The sequence below is a fragment of the Panthera uncia genome (genome assembly GCF_023721935.1).
Source record: "Panthera uncia isolate 11264 chromosome B3 unlocalized genomic scaffold, Puncia_PCG_1.0 HiC_scaffold_1, whole genome shotgun sequence".
NCBI lineage: Eukaryota > Metazoa > Chordata > Mammalia > Carnivora > Felidae > Panthera > Panthera uncia.
This window is the reverse complement of record NW_026057582.1, coordinates 28,653,659-28,669,815: the sequence shown is the minus strand read 5'-3', so window position 1 is coordinate 28,669,815 and position 16,157 is coordinate 28,653,659. Positions and strand designations below refer to the sequence as shown.

General features: G+C 44.2%; 1 protein-coding gene across 3 annotated transcripts in view; it reads right to left on the bottom strand.

Annotated features, from left to right (window-relative positions):
- The window catches only part of DPF3 (double PHD fingers 3), a 256,781-nt gene that overhangs the window by 12,256 nt on the left and 228,368 nt on the right, over positions 1-16,157 (bottom strand). The window lies entirely within an intron of this gene.

Here is a 16,157-nt window from a genome sequence, read left to right as displayed (position 1 = left end):
AGGTAGCACAGGCTGGGGAAAAACTGGGCCCCTACCCACACCCCTCACAGCCACCTGCAGTTACATCAGATCAAGGCCCAAGAGAGATATTGGCATTAACCCTGTTACCGGGGATAGATGCCATCCACGTCCTCTTGCCCTAAGAGTCACGTCCCCTTGAAGGTGTAACCGGTCAATGAGGACAGAAAGTGGCGATCAGAGAGGAAGAGAAGGGAAATTGTGGAGTGTACTGTACAAGGCAGCACCATGAAAGTCACCAGCATTTCGACCCAAACCTCAGCATCAACCGTGACGGGAGCAACACATAAGAGCTGTTTGGAGCTAGGCCTTCCAACCTGCACAGTTGTCCACATTCACACAGCCTCCAGGCACAGGGAGGAGGTCAGAAGGAGCGTGTGAGCTTTCCCAGGGCAGAGTTCAGGGGCTCTGTGAAATAGCACTGCACTGCTATGTAAAGAATCCATGCCCACACCCAGGACACTAGTAGAAGTTCAGGCCCTGCACAGTAACAGGAACCATGGAGGAGAGCGGCCTGGCAGGCAGGGCAAAAAAGTGTACCATAGCATCACAATGACCAGGTCTATCCACTGGTCCTTACTCTTCTCCATCCCAAGTATCATGTTAGCCAAACCATTAGCAAATCAGGGGTGGACACTAATTGGGGATGGACATTAAGCTGTGACCTAAGAGCACACAGTCCCAGTGGCCCATCATCCAAGGCTTGGCATGAAGGGCTGGACTCTCTTTGCAGCCATGGCACACCCAAAAGAGAGATGCCAGCCCTGAGAGAGCAGCTATGAGCCATAGAATGTGAAGACTCTTGGCCTTCTATTTGGCCAGGAAGAGAAACTTGGGTGATGTTCCCAGGTTTTGCAGGAATCTGCCCACAGCACCCAAGGCAATGTCCATGACTGACTCTGTCACAAAAGAACTGGGAGCTCTCCTGGGGATTCACCCTTTTCCAGAGCCCCCAGCTCCACCAAACCCACCACATAGTGTATTGCATTGCTTCTTGCTTGTAAGAGAACGTGTTCTCCCAAAGAAGAATACTACAGAGAGGGGACACCAGTTAGAGCCAGTCCTACCAACCTAGTACCCTCCACAGATAGTCAGGACCCCACATGGTAGCACCACCCCTTGGCAAAGCCACATCCCAGCAGGAGGTCCCCATTTCCTCCCTTCCAAATATTCAGAGGGCTGGTTACATTGTGGTCATTCGGGAACATGCTGTCTATTCAGTCAACATAAGGATCCTTCAAATATGAGCGTCCACAAATATAAATCTCATGGAGTCCTCTCTGAGAGAATAAGAGTGGGGATGGAAATGACTCATCAGTGCGGAGCACGGGGGACACTTAGCAAGGAACACACAGAAGCATCGAGAGAGAGCAGATCTAAAAGCTTTTCAAGGACTCACCAGGTGCCATCCAACTTAGAAGTTCCCACAGCTCTGAATTAATAAAGCTCTCAAAGTGCCACCATGGCAATGACCCAGAGAGAAACAAGCCCAGATGAATATCCAGCTGATATTCTTGAAAACATCTCAAAGATCTGTCTAAGAACGACACAGGGTTGGTCTCAATTCCAATCTCCCAGAAAGAATACTGGGGTGGGAATGAGAGAGAAAACACCAGCTTGAGGTTCTGAGTGGTATGGGCTGTGGATGTCCAGGTTCTCAGACAGGGCACCCTTGGGTAGGTTGAAGATGAGTCCACGGAGCAGATACCCATATATGCAAGTCGATTTTGCCCAGTTCTGTGGCTTCATCCCAGCCACAACCAGCTGTCTTGAGATAATTGTTCATTAACTTAACAGGCATTCCCTGAGCACCTGCTAGGCCACTCATTGCATTAGACAAAAAAAGATACAGTGGTGAGCAAGGCACCCCAAACCCCTCTAATGCAGCCAGAGAGAACTCAAATTAATAAGCTACATGCACACTTACCATTGTGTGATAGGTTCCATGAAGGAAAATCATAATGAAACAAACCACAGTAGAACCTCACCTAGTCAGAGATGTCAAGGAAACCATCCAAGCAAGATCTTTAAGCTGATACCTGACAGATAAAGAGGACTTAGCTGGTTTGGAGGAGGGAGGGTGAGAGGCAGCTAGAGAGGTACCTGGAGCCAGATTACACAGGGACCTAGAGCCCTTATTTAAGGATTCGGGGCTTGAAAATCATTAAAGGGTTTTAAGCAAGGCATTGACTGGATCACACTGTGTTTTTTTGGGGTTTTTTTGGTGTTTTTTTTTTTAATTTTTTTTAATGTTTATTTATTTTTGACAGAGAGAGAGAGAGACAGAGCATGAGCAGGGGAGGGGCAGAGAGAGAGGGAGACACAGAATCGAAAGCAGGCTCCAGGCTGAGCTGCCAGCACAGAGCCCGATGCGGGGCTCGAACTCACAGACCGCGAGATCATGACCTGAGCCGAAGTCGGATGCTCAACCAACTGAGCCACCCAGGTGCCCCTGGATCACACTGTGTTTTAAAGGAGCATTCTTTAGCATGAGAGACCTTTGGGGTGATGAAGCAGTCTGTACCTTGATGGTGGTGGCGGTTACATATGTGGAAGATTGCATAGAGCCGTACATATACACACGAGTACTCATGCATGTGTATGCCTGTAAAACCAGTAAAATGTGAATAATTGCATCGATGTCAGTTGCCTGGCTTTGAGAGTGTACTATAGTTATGTAAGCCGGTACCATGGGGAGAAACAGAGCAAAGGGTGCACGGGACCTCTGTGTAATATATTTTTGTAACTTTCTAAGAAGCTATCATCATTTCAAAATAGAAAGTTGAAAGGATATTTTTAAATAAGGAAAGCACAAATAAAGATTCAAATCATCAAAAAGGAAGGTAGGAAGGAAGAAGCTGCTGTCTAAGAAAAGAATGTGTTGGGGAACAGGGGGAAAGGGAGGTACAAGAATTGCTGCCAGGAAGCCAGTCAGAAGCTACTGGGAGAGAGACAAGGATGGTTAAGCTAAGGTGGAGATCTCAGAGTATTAAAGAAACCACTGATAGGACTCAACAACTGTTTGAATGTTGGGAGTGTGGGGAGAAAGAGATGATGAGAATATTCTCAAGGTTCTGGATCTAAGAACCTGGGTGGGTTATGCAATAGCTTTACTCAGACGAGAAAGACTATAATAAGCATAGAAGGACTTGATGCAGAGCAGGGAGAGAGGGCTTCTCTCTGTCTGGGGCATGTTGAACTTGGGAAGTTTGGGAGACTTCTGGTAGAAATGTCAAGTGGAGAGTCAAATATATGGATTTATAACTCAAGAGAGAAACATGGACTAGACCTATAAATTTAGGAGCCGTTGCTAAATAGGTGGTCATTGAAACCATGAGAATTAATGAAGTCATCGAAGAGAAGGGCAAAGGGAAGAGAAAGGATGAGGAGAGAACAGAGGGGAGAGAAAAAGGTCTAGGACTGCACATAGAGAACTCAACTATTTAACAATGAAAAGAAAGAACCAAGAGAGGAGACTGGGAAGGATGGCCAGGGAGGTAGATACAAACTATGCAAGCATGGGGTCAGAGCAGACAAAAGAAGAGATTTCAAGGAGAAAGGGTGGTCAGTTGTGTTGACTTCCACAGGTTCTTGAGTTTATCATTGCTTAATAAAGACCCAGAGTGAGGGAGTGTTGACAGATCAGAGCAAAAGCTGCCCTACTAATAGTAACACTCCAGGAGTGTCATCTTCCCTAGGAAGGAAGGTCAGCACATTCCAGAACATGACATGGAATTCAGTAGCCAAATGTGCATGTGGGGCTGCCTCTGTGGGTAGGGATGGAGGGTGGCATGTGTGCTTTGTGCCAACAACATTCCACAAATATTTATTGAGAGCTAATTCTATATTCAAGTTCTCTCAGACCACTGTGCCAAGCTCTGAAGACATTTTCTGGAATAGCTTTGGACCAGTGAACAGTAGCAAGTGGTTTCTGGAAACTCCTGTTGGAAGTCTCTGAAAATATCCTATGGGCTTTTTCTGTGTTTCTGTCTTGAGAAAGTCATCAGGGTCCCCGAAGAGAACAAAGCTCACACAGCCTACCCCCGACTCCTAACACCCCCAGTAAAATGCAGAAGTAGGATTAGCCTCAGCACTAGCTACAGAGCTCTGTCAGCTCAAAATTCAAGGCATCACTGAAGATCAAGAGGAAAGTAGAGAATGCAACGTCTTAGCTGGGGAGGGTGAGGCACAAGAAGTTAAGTCACACAAGCAGCCATTAGCAGGTGCAAAAATTATGTCTAAAACTAAATCCTCTGTATTGTCACAACAGGTTGACAGCCTGTTGCCTGTCTCTAATAACTGGAAAAGTCATTTGCTAGATAAAACTGTAAGAATACAAATTCTTATCTACCATAGAAATGACTGAAATAATGCATACTGTTGGACAAAAGAAAAAGTTTCTAAGGAAAATGCTAGTAACCCATTCCTGAGTTTGACTCCGAAAACTCCTCATTTTTGCCCAGAACTACTTTCTAAAATCTTGGAAGTAAGACAGTAGATATAGTCTTTCCAATTCAAGGGTAGAAAAAAGAGACACATTGGTGTAAAGAAAATTTTTACTTATAGTCACTTGCTACTTAAAGATGCCCATTTCAACTCTTTTGTAAAGTTAACTATCATTCTGTAAGGCATTTGCTTGGAAATTTAGTTTTTCTTATCTCCAGCCTCCTTAAAGCAAGGAATACCTGTATTGCTATTTAAATAGCCCTATGGAGTGAAGGGGAAACAACCCTTCCCAGGTCTCTGTGGGCGAGATGAATCAACAGGACATTTATAAGATTCCAATTACCAAAATGAATTTAGAAAGTGCTGCAGTGTGAATGACTCATCCCAGCCAGATCATTAGAAACCAAGTCCTTCCTGAGTGTTCCACCAAATTTCTTCCATCGGGAGGGTTCAGTAAATCTTCTGCCTGCTTATTTAGTTGGTCCTATAGTGACTTGGTGTGAAGATGCATTCCTAATCCAGCTCTAACTCCTTCCAAAATTGACCTCCATTCTCTGTAAAAGTTGAAAAAAATTTAACACATGGTCACCACGTGCTAGAAACCTAACTTCTGAACAGTGTTTTCAGACAATAGGAATTTGGCTCCAGGGTGCTATTGCAGAAGGTAGGAAGAAAGGGGAAACCAGTAGGATTTAAGAAGCTTCTCAGAAAAGAAGAGACTAAGAGAGTGAATGAGACTAAGGTGAATGCACTATAACCTACCGAGCTCAGTAAAAAAAAGAGAGGGCTGGCATCTGAAAGCAGTGACAACTCCCTTGCCACTCGAAGAACACAGCTCATGACTTCTCAGAACCCCTGGACTAGCTACGGAGAATGTTCCGGGGACAGCAAACGGGATTTCATGGTATTTGAGTGAGAAGGCACACAGATAAATATCCAGGCAAAAACCAGTTTCACACTCACATCTCTTCCTACACATGCTCATATACAACTGCCCACACACATGGGTATTTCCAACCTTTCAGAGACGAAAATATCTAAGTATACCTTGTTGATTAAGCTCACATTACGATTGTGACTTAGAAGTTACCAGAAGTCATTAACCAGTCAATATCACTCTACAGATATGCAGCACAGTGAGAAAAACACAGTTCATTTTCAACAAACCCTGGGCAAAACTGGACAAAGTGCTGTGACACATATCTCTTATATTATGACCCTTATTAAGAGAGTTTTTTACTTCATCATCACCAATATTGAATTTGGACTAGGCTAAGCCACATTGCTGATTAAATGACAGCTCCAGGAAAAAAAAAAAAAAACCCACAGCATTATCTTGCTAGCTATGTGCTAAAAATATAAATAAAACAGATACAAATAACTGTGGAACTAGCATAGTCTATTATTTATTCATTGTGAAATTATAAACACCTAATTATATTTTATTTCCTTATTTATCAGTGTTGATCTCTTAAAAACCAATTTCTCAGGAAAGAAAAACCTAAATATCCATGATTTCCAGGCAAGTAAGTGCAAGCCTCAAATTGCACTCATTGGTCTGATGCTTAGTTTATAGAAATTACATTATATAAAATATGTAGGATCAATTCCAGTCTGAAATAGCACCAAAATCAAGTCTCCATGGGCATTCATTAAAAAATAATTTGGCTCAAATTTCTAACAGTTTCCTATATTCATGCACACATAAAGTTTCTAATATTTACATATTGCAAAAATATGTAAGAAGCTTTAGCTGAAGAATTATGCAAAGTGCAGTCAAATTGGAATCATCCATGCTAAAGAGTAATTTGAGGAGAAAAAAATATTACTAGCTCACTCTGGGAAGCCTCTCATTCAATCAGATCCATTCATTCTCACTTATTCTCTCTCCCTCACTCCTCTCTGTCTCTCTCTGTCTCTGTCTCTGTCTCCCCCTCCCTCTATTTCTCTCGCTCTCTCCTTTCCACCCCCCTCCACTCTGAGACTCAGCTTGTCAGGTAGAGGGAATGAGGCTCTGAATCATTATACTTCATCTGTAAAGGGGAGAGCCAATTCTGAGCAATCGAGAATTCAACCCCTGCACACACATATTATGACAAGTATGTTAACCAGGCACTGCTTCTTCACATAGCTTATTTCCCAGGCCCTGCTTTGTAAACCTTCTGTAGTGGTCTGCAGGTTCAACTCTCATCTGCCCCAGCGTTACTTCTAACGTTAAGACATCCACAAATCAATGACACAATAGCATTCCAGAGGCACCCGTGTGGCTCCCTTTTTTCCTCATCGTTTTTAATGTACTTCAAAGAAGACAAAGAAGAGAAGGAGAGTAGAAAGGGTAAAGACCAAACAGACAAACACGCATTAAAAATAAATGACAGTATGAGCCATAGCTGCCTTTTGCTTGGGCAACACTTCACTGTGCAGCAGGTTCAACTAGTCATAGAGGTCTGCTCATCCTCCCTCAAAGCTGCCAAACTCTAGGGCACCCAGATGTCTTGTGCAAGGCAAACCACAGACATTGTTACACTGGTCATTATTATCAATAACTATATAAAGCATATTCATGCAAAAGCATTAGAGGCACATTTAGTGGGCTAAACAGCTAAGGGCTTGTGGCATCATTCTCAAAGTGCCCTAGAAATCCTACCCCCTTCCAAGTTTTCATGGTCAAGAATAGTTCAAGACAGGGCACCTGGGTGGCTCAGTCTGTTAAGCATCTGACTCTTGACTTTGGCTCAGGTCATGATCTCACAGTTCATGAGTTTAAGCCCCTCATCAGGCTCGGTGCTGACAGCTCAGAGCCTGCTTGGGACTCTCTCTCTCCCTGTCTCTCTGACCTTCCCCTGCTCACTCTCACTCTCTCTCTCTCTCAAAATAAATAAATAAATAAACTTAAAAAAAAAAAGAATGGTCCAAGATAGAGTCTCATCTATAAACCTGAAGGCATGTGGTTGATCGTCTTCGAGTGAAATAATGGAATAAGTCAGCCTTGACCTGGACTTATATAACTTACCTGACTGGCCCAGGTGAGGACCAAGGCACAGCATTAGAAAGAAGTCAAGAGCCATGGTAATGATCCCAGCATCCCTAATGAGTCACTGCAGGTGAGGACCAAGGATAATTTATCCATTCACTCATTCCCTCCATAGTATTGTTGAATAAATGAATGTGGTAGGCACTCTTCTAGGCATTGGGGATACAGCAGCGAGAAAAACCAAACCCTGCCCTCATGGAGTAAGTACCACAATTTGAGATATATTGCAGCATCTGAGCACTTGTCCCTTGGACAAGTCATTTTGCCTCTCTGAGCACTAGTTTTCCAATACATTAAATGAAAGGATAAAAACCTGCTATCCATAAAGCTGTAGCTCTGCCTATGCCACTCACAAACAGTATTTTTAGAGATATCATTAATCCCAAATTGCCCATCTGGTTGGTGGGATAAACAAAGCTTCTAAAGTTGCCAGCTAAAACTCAAAGGGAAAACAGGAACTAAGAAGGAAATTAAAACAAGCAGTTAGTGCTGCTAGATTCATGTCAACTTTTCCACTGGGCTAGCCCAGTGCTAGTCCAATACCATGACGGAAAGCAAAAGAAATCTAGAAACCTAAAGCACTTCCATCGACCACACCACCTATCCCCATGCAATAAGCTGGACCTCTTCAGATGTGCTGTCAATGAATCTGCAGACAGAGGCCTTGGGAAAGTTTTCATCCGTGAAGAATATTGGATCTGGGTCGAGCTGGTCATGTGACAGTGGGCAGGTATTGCAAGGCCGGCAGTGGAAGAAGAGGGTCACCAACACATATTCAGGAGAGAGGACAGGCTGGAGATGTAGATTTAGAAATAATCCAGTGTGGGTGGTAGATGAAACCTTGGCACTTGGTGAAATATTCAGGGAGAGACCACAGAGTATAATATTAAAGGGATTTTGTTGGAAGGAGAGGGAAGGGTAACCATTGGAATGAAGCAATTCAGGCTGATTTGACTTTCAAAACTTTAGCTGGAAGTGTAGATTGTAGGCAACCATCTGCCAGTGACGTTTGCTCCACAACAGTGTGGAGGCCAGACTGAATCATTGTTCAGAGCCAAACATCAATATCAGATGTGAATCCCTGACAGTGGCTGTGCATTTAGGGCCTCTCTGGACATTAGAAGCATCCAGCCATGGGTGTTGGCTAAAGGCTCTGGGTTTTCCTTGGAAACGTGAGCCTGAAGAAAAAAACGGTTGCTCATGTTAGAGACCTTGTAATCCCTGTGCTTCCTTCTTGAGGGTTTGTGGTATAACTGATGGGTAGCTGTTGGAAAAGAGCAGTTATTCATCAATACTTCATTACCTGTATCCTCTGGCTGTCAATCTTCCATGAATTAGAAGATGGATTCATGGGTGGTCTAAGTTCTTGAGTTGTCTGAGAACCTATGAGATGGTATTCTAATTTATTTCTTTCAAAAATACTTGAGTTGTACCAAGTCAAAAGAAAAAATATATTTTCTTGTTTTTTTATCCTTTTCTATGTGACACTGGGAAGAAGTCATAGAAGTGCCTGGAAGCAGAAGAGTGATACTATGCCTGTGACACTTTGTTTTACGTTTGATTTTTAAATCGCTTTTAGTCTATTTTTGAGGGTTCTTCTGGCTGCAGTTTATTGCTTGTGATCAGGTTCTGACAGACAAATAATTCTATCTAATTTGACCAAATTCACTGAGCACCTACTAACTGCTAGGAACTGTACTAAGTGATAAAATTTCAAAAACAAATGAGACATGGGTCCTGCCTCAAGCAGCTCAAGTTTAGGAGGTGTGATAGGCAGCCTGTAAGATGGCCACTAAACCACCCCCCCCTGGTATTTATAAGCTTATATAATTCTCTCCTCTTGAGTGTGGGCTGGACTTACTGAATCATCTCTATCAAGTAGAATATGAGAAGTGATGGGATGTCCCTTCTAACATTGAGTAATAAAAAGACTGTGGCTTGCATCTTTGGCATACTCTCTTATGTTTTCTCACAAACCACTCTAAGGGAAGCCAGCTGTTGTGTTGTGAGATGATCTATAGAGAGGTCTATATTGCAACAAATAAAGGGAGGCCTCAGTCCAACAGTCTTGGAGGCAATGAATCCTGCCATAACCATGTAAGTGAGCTTAGAATTAGAACCTCTCCTGTAGAGCCTTCAGATGAGATCACAGCCCTAAATGATAAGTTGACTGCCACTTCATGGGAGACCTTGATCCAGAGGCACCCAGCTAAACCATGTATGTTCCTGTCCACAGAAAGTATGAGGTAATAAATGCTTATGGTTTAAGCTATTAGGTTTTGGAGTAATTTGTTATACAGCAACAAATAACTATTATAGGTCGTATTTTTTTAAATGACTATAATACAATATACCTAGTACTATAAAAGGGAATGAATAAAGTGATTATAGATGGAGAAGCAATAAATAAGGGGGGGGGGATTGGGAAAAGCCTGAGAGGAGGTAGCATTTGATCTGGGCCTTGAAGGATGAAGAATTATTTGCTAAGTGGGAAAAAAGAGAGAGAGAGAGAAAAGAGCATTACAGAGTTTAAGGTGCATGGTCCACTTAAGCAAAACAGCGTATCTCAAAGAGAACAGGAGAAAAGGCAAGTGGCAGAAGATAATGCTAAAAAGGTAAGAAGAAAGATTGTCAAGGGTCCCTTATGCAGGCATGGAGATCTGAATTTGACTCTGTAGGCACTGAGGAACCCTCAGAGATTTTTAAGCAAGGACCTGATTTGCTTTCATGCATGCTTTGGAGAGATGACTCTGGTGGCAGGGCAAAGGGTAAATTAGTGGAGATGGCTGGGGCAAGATGATCAGTTACAATACCACTTATTCTACAAATTTTTATTGAGCACTTGTGATGTGCCAGGCACTGTGGAGAGTGCTAAGCAATGAGTTACACAGACAAAAGTTCTACTAATGTTGAGCTTAGGTTCCAGAGTGGGGGCACTAGTCCAGGACCAGCTTTATAACTGCAGGAATAAATCAGGGAAACATTTGAGGGGTAGAACTGGTCAACAGAACATGATTCTTACCTGGATACAGGTGTGAGCAAGAGGAAGGACTCAAAGATGACACCAAGATTCCTAGATTGGGCTGAAGAGTGGGTGGGCCACACTGTTAGCTGAGATGGGTATGGAGGGCTTGCAAAGAGTAATATAGATTCAGTTTTGGCACATGACACTTGTGCAAGTGAGACATTTGGTGAAGATGTCCAGTGTCGGTGAGAAAATATGGGTCTATGTTCAGGAGAGAGGACAGGCTGAAGATGTAGATTTATAAATCATCAGGTATGGGCAGTAGATGAAGCCCTGGCACTTGGTGAGATACTTGGGTAGAGACCACAGAGGGAAGGGCGGGGAGGGTAACCACTGGAACTGAAGGCATCACAGGGCATCGACAAGAGAACTCAGTGAGAAAGAGACTACGTTGTCACAAAAGGGCCAAGAGAGCCCGGAGAGAGTCCTTCAAGGCATCCAAGGAAAAGGAAAGGATGGCCACACCATCAAGTGAGAGAGGAGGGAAGATAAGAACTGAAGAGAACAAGCCATTGATCACTGGATAAAGTGGTCTCTGGGAGTAGTGCACCCTCACGCCTCTCTGGATGGCTGGATGCTTTCAGCATTGTAGAGGGAAGAATTCACGAGAAGATTCTCTTGCAACATGCTTCTCCTTCCACAGGCTTTGTCCTTCACTCTCAAGCTTGGAAATGTCATATGAAATAGTCTCAGGAATACTGTCTGTATCTGTTTCCATTCATTGATAGCAGGGGTCAGTTTTTGACAGAGATTCCACGGCCAAAGTTAGAGCCTACCAGGATCAGTTTCCATCCTGTCCCCAGAGATGCATCAAGTCTCTGGAAGCCAGTTCTTTCCCTCTAACCTTGGACTGAAGCTCTTCAGTCCCCAGTTTCAGACCCCTGCCTGCAAGTCTGGGGCAGATCCTGGTGGAGGCTTCTCCCACAGCCCAGAGTCTGGTCAGGTGGATCTGCATATTCTCCAGGAATTCCCAGATCCAGGAGGGAAGTTGTTGGCACAGACAGGAGAGCAGCAGACTGAATGGTGAGGAGAGGGGAGGATGGAAATGATCACCAGGCAGCAATGTTGGTGACTGTGGTGCTTTTATAAAATGTCCACAAATTCTTTAATCCTCCTCTTTTCAAGAGTTGGAAGCTAGTCTCCAAACATTGAATGTGGGCTAGACTTAATGAGCTGTTTTAACAAATAACAGTAAAAGAGGAAGTAACAATATGTAATTGTGGAGTCTATATTATAAAAAGGTAACTCAGGTTTCCATTTTGATCTCTTCCTCCCTCTCCTCCACCCTCCCTCCCTGCCTCCTTCCCTACCCTCACTCTGGAGAAAGTCAGCTGCTACATTACCAAGTGCCCAATGGAAACACCTACATGGCAAAGAACTGAGAGTGGCCTCTAGCCAACAGCCAGCAGAGAACTGAGGCCCTCAATCTAACAGCCTGAGATGAATGGAGGCCTGTCAACAACACGTGAACAAGCATAGAAGTGACTCCTTCAGCCCTAGTCAACCCTCGAGATGACTGCAGTCCCATCCAACATCTTGCCTACCACCTCGTGAGAGAACATGTGCCAAAACCACCCAGCTAAGTCATTCCCAGATTCCTGACCCCCAGAAACTATAAGATAATAAATGTTTGTTGCTCTAAGCTGCTGAGTTTGGGAGTAATTTGTTACACAGCAATAGGTAACTAATACACTGGCAAAGGAGGATCAGTAAGGGGTCTGGTGGGAAGGCTCTAGAAAAGCCAGACATTTGACAAGACTCCTGCTGAGGCAGGATCCCAGCCACAGTGAGGGCCAGTGCTGGGCTAAATAATGAAGTCATAAGTGGGGTTTGGGATTTTATCTAATTTCTCCTCCATGGAGGGCTATTACTTTTTAAAGAAATCATCTTTAAAAGAGCTAAGAGTGGAAACTAAGATAATTTAAAGGGTGATGTGGGGGTGACTAGAAAAGGAAGTGAATAGGTGTGAAACCTCACAATGCAACAGAAACACACCCAAAGCCTTCCTGAGTCCAACCTGTTGGCACAGTGTGGGCCAGAGGGCCCTTCTCTACCATCCAAGCTGCTGCCTTTGGCCTCTGTTCTTGCCCTACCCTCCCCTGTCTCCCCCGCCCCTTGCTGCACCTTCCTTCCACTTTCCTGAGTCTATCTCACCTCCAACAACATTTCTGTTCAGCTTCCCTGGAACAAGTCCTCCCTGCTAGCAAGTCAGGGATTTCCTGAAACTTCAACAAACTGATATGAGCAGAACAATAACCTACAGCCAGTATTTTGGCCTAAAGCAAGCAATGCTTGGATATCTTCATGATCATTACTCCTAATATTGTCAAGTAAGCATCTTTCTAGTCACTGGTTTCATTGGATGAAATTATTGATTTCATTATTGGGGGGACAACAATCCTGTGAGGTGGGCAGGTCAGATCTAAATATTTCTGATTTACAGGCAAGGAAGCCGCAGTTCAGAATGGTTCTGGCAACAAGCAAGCAGTGGATACAGGGCTAGGATCCACATCTCCACACTCGAGTCCTTTGGACCCTTTACCTCACCCCATGGTCTCTCACTACGTGGTGTTCCAAGATAGCTGACCCAAATGCAGCTGCCCAACTCCATTTCAGGTTCCTTAAGTTGCTAAATATAATAGCATTTTCCCCTTTTATTCACAAGAAGTTCATTAAGGCACTGTTGGTCACTGAATTTCTCTGTGCCTCAGTTTTGTCAGTTTGTACCACCCAAAGGTGGTCCAGCTGTCCCCTAAAGCCTTTTTGGCCCTCAATGTTCCATGCCTTGAGAAAAATCTCTCAGGAAGCTGGGCTTCCTCACACAAGAAAAGGCGTCAAATCCTCACCATCTCACAGTGACAAATCCCAGAAATCCCTGGGGAAGAGTTGCCCGGGAGCAAGCCAGTCCAGCCCATTCAAAGGGACCCTGGAGGCTACCAGAGGTAGGCCAGCAGCCTCTGGTGGCATTACTGGGCTTTGGCACCTAAGAATCTCAACAGAGGTCCCTGACATCACTAGCTACAGCTCCTCTGCCAAAGGCTAGAGAGGGAAGGGGCCATTCCCCTTTTCTCACCTCATCAGCCCACTCAATCCTGCTGGCCAGTTATTCCTGCATGGAACCGGGTGTTCAAGTCCTCCCTAGAGCTACCCTAAGTGGATTGCCCATCATCAGCTCTCCCAGTGGAGCCTCTGAGAGAAACACAAAAAGACATCCAGCAACCAGAGCCAATTTCACAACAGGCCCAGACACCTCCATTACACTGTCAAGCCAAGAAAGGACAGGAATATTCCTTATTCACTTTATTTAGGAGAGGAACAAAAGAACATACAGAAGGGCCCCCCTCTTTTTTCATTCACCAGACTGTATTGCAGTCACGATGCCTAAAACCCTTATCCTCTACTCTGAACCCCAACAAAGGCTCACCAACTCCTCCCAATCCTCTTCCCTCTTCCCCCTCCAATTTCCCCGAGTCACTAATTCACTTTCCAAATCAAGATGACAGGAGAAAGGAAAATGAGGATGATGATGGTGACAACCAGCCACCCATGAAGCCTCCTACCCAAGCTCCTTGAGCCCCTGAGGTCCCCGATGTCCTTCTACGCTCTCAACAAGAAGGAAACAAAAATCACACTGAACAGACACTGCTCAAAGGAGAAATATCCGTGGGATCCATGGGATTACGTCAAAACCCAGCACGGTCCAGCCTTGTATTAACTCGGCATTTGCTTCCAACTGCCAGCACAAAAGCACCACCAGCTCGGCACTAGTCCTGCATCTGTGGTCACTCAGTCCAGCTCCCAGATCATTTGGCACCAGCCAAATTCTCATCTAAGATTAATCTGCCTTTCCTTATAATCAAATAAACATTTATCCAACAAATTCATGAATAAGATTGATCTCACTGTTTACTTAGAAAGCTGGAGGAGTTGATTTTACACGGGCTTTATTTTTTCCTCCAGATAAATTAGGGAGTTTAGATAGTACAAGAGAAAGCAAATCAATGGCTATTTTCAGTTACCAGCATCTGTCTTCAGATTTAATAGAAATGATTCTCTAAGACAAGTAGTTTATTCAGTACAATAACACCCATCGATGTTAGAGTACCGCAGAAGGAGAGCCTTTCCTGATAGTTTGTAAATGTACACACTTGCCTCACAACTGTCTGAAGATTCACAAAGCCTTTCTGGGTAAGTGATGGTCCACTCCATTTCATAACCAGGGAAACGAAGAGGGTATCTCTGAAATGGCCCTGGTTCACCTAAAGGATTGGTGTGAGAGAATTAGGAATATGTCACCAGAAACCTAACCTCCCTTCAGAGATAACTAAACATGTGTCATATATGCCAGTTTTCCATCCCACACTCATGACTCATGGCAGACATCACTAATCAATTCAACATTCTCTTCCAATCCTCATGGCTGAGACCTTTGGGTCCTTCTGAACCCAGCACTCCAAGCAATCGTTACCAATCTGAGTTTTCGCATAGAAAGAAAATAGTTGCTACCTCTGAGCTGGAAGATGTTAAGCTTAATAGGTTAAAAGCCTCCTGTGAGAATTAAGGATTCAAACCTCAAGCAGTTCGCCAAATATTTAACTCCTGTTTCCCTTTCTGTGGGTCAGAGACCCTTATCCAAACAACTAGGACTGCCAACCGAACAGTGGCCTTGTTTTGTGGTTGGACTAACAGACAGTATTCCCACAGTCACATACTTCTGTTTTCACAGAAGATGATCTGAAAGACCCTTTCTAAAGACATTTTTTTAAGTAGTGGTTAATATTTTTTTAAAACTACGCCATCAGTTATGAGGTACTGACCAACCCCTTCTTAAGTAATTCCTCTGTCTCTCATTGCCTGCGGCAGAAAGTAAGCTCCCTAGCATTACAAGCCTCTTTGCTCTCTGGTCACCACTGCCTTTTTAAGATTCATCTTCTTTCATGACCACTGACCAACTACCACTACACCCTATGCAACAGCCACACAGAGAAGCACTTGAATTCCTCCCTCTCTCCACCCCACCCTCCTCCTCCAAAACCTGCTCTGTTTGCACTTCACACTTTTGCACACAAAGGTCTCTCTCTCCTATCCTTCAGCTCCCATTCATAGCCAAACCTGTCGAGCAGATGGTCTACACTCTAGCTACATAAAGCACAGTCCATGAACCAGAAGCCCAAGCATCACCTGGGAACTTGTTAGAAACACCCACTCTTGACCTACGACCTTAAATCTGCATTTTAACAAAATCCCTGGGCGACTCATGTGCACAATGAATTTTGAGATGCACTGTCCTAAATCCACTCCTTTCCTTTCTGGGATACCCACTCAGTCTTCATTCTCTCTAATCTGACTTCCCTCCCTGGCTCTCCACCAAATCAACTCTCATCGAATGAGGGAAACTGTCAATTCATATACGAATAAAAGAATCATGGGGCGCCTGGGTGGCGCAGTCGGTTAAGCGTCCGACTTCAGCCAGGTCACGATCTCGCGGTCCGTGAGTTCGAGCCCCGCGTCAGGCTCTGGGCTGATGGCTCAGAGCCTGGAGCCTGTTTCCGATTCTGTGTCTCCCTCTCTCTCTGCCCCTCCCCCATTCATGCTCTGTCTCTCTCTGTCCCAAAAATAAATAAAAAACGTTGA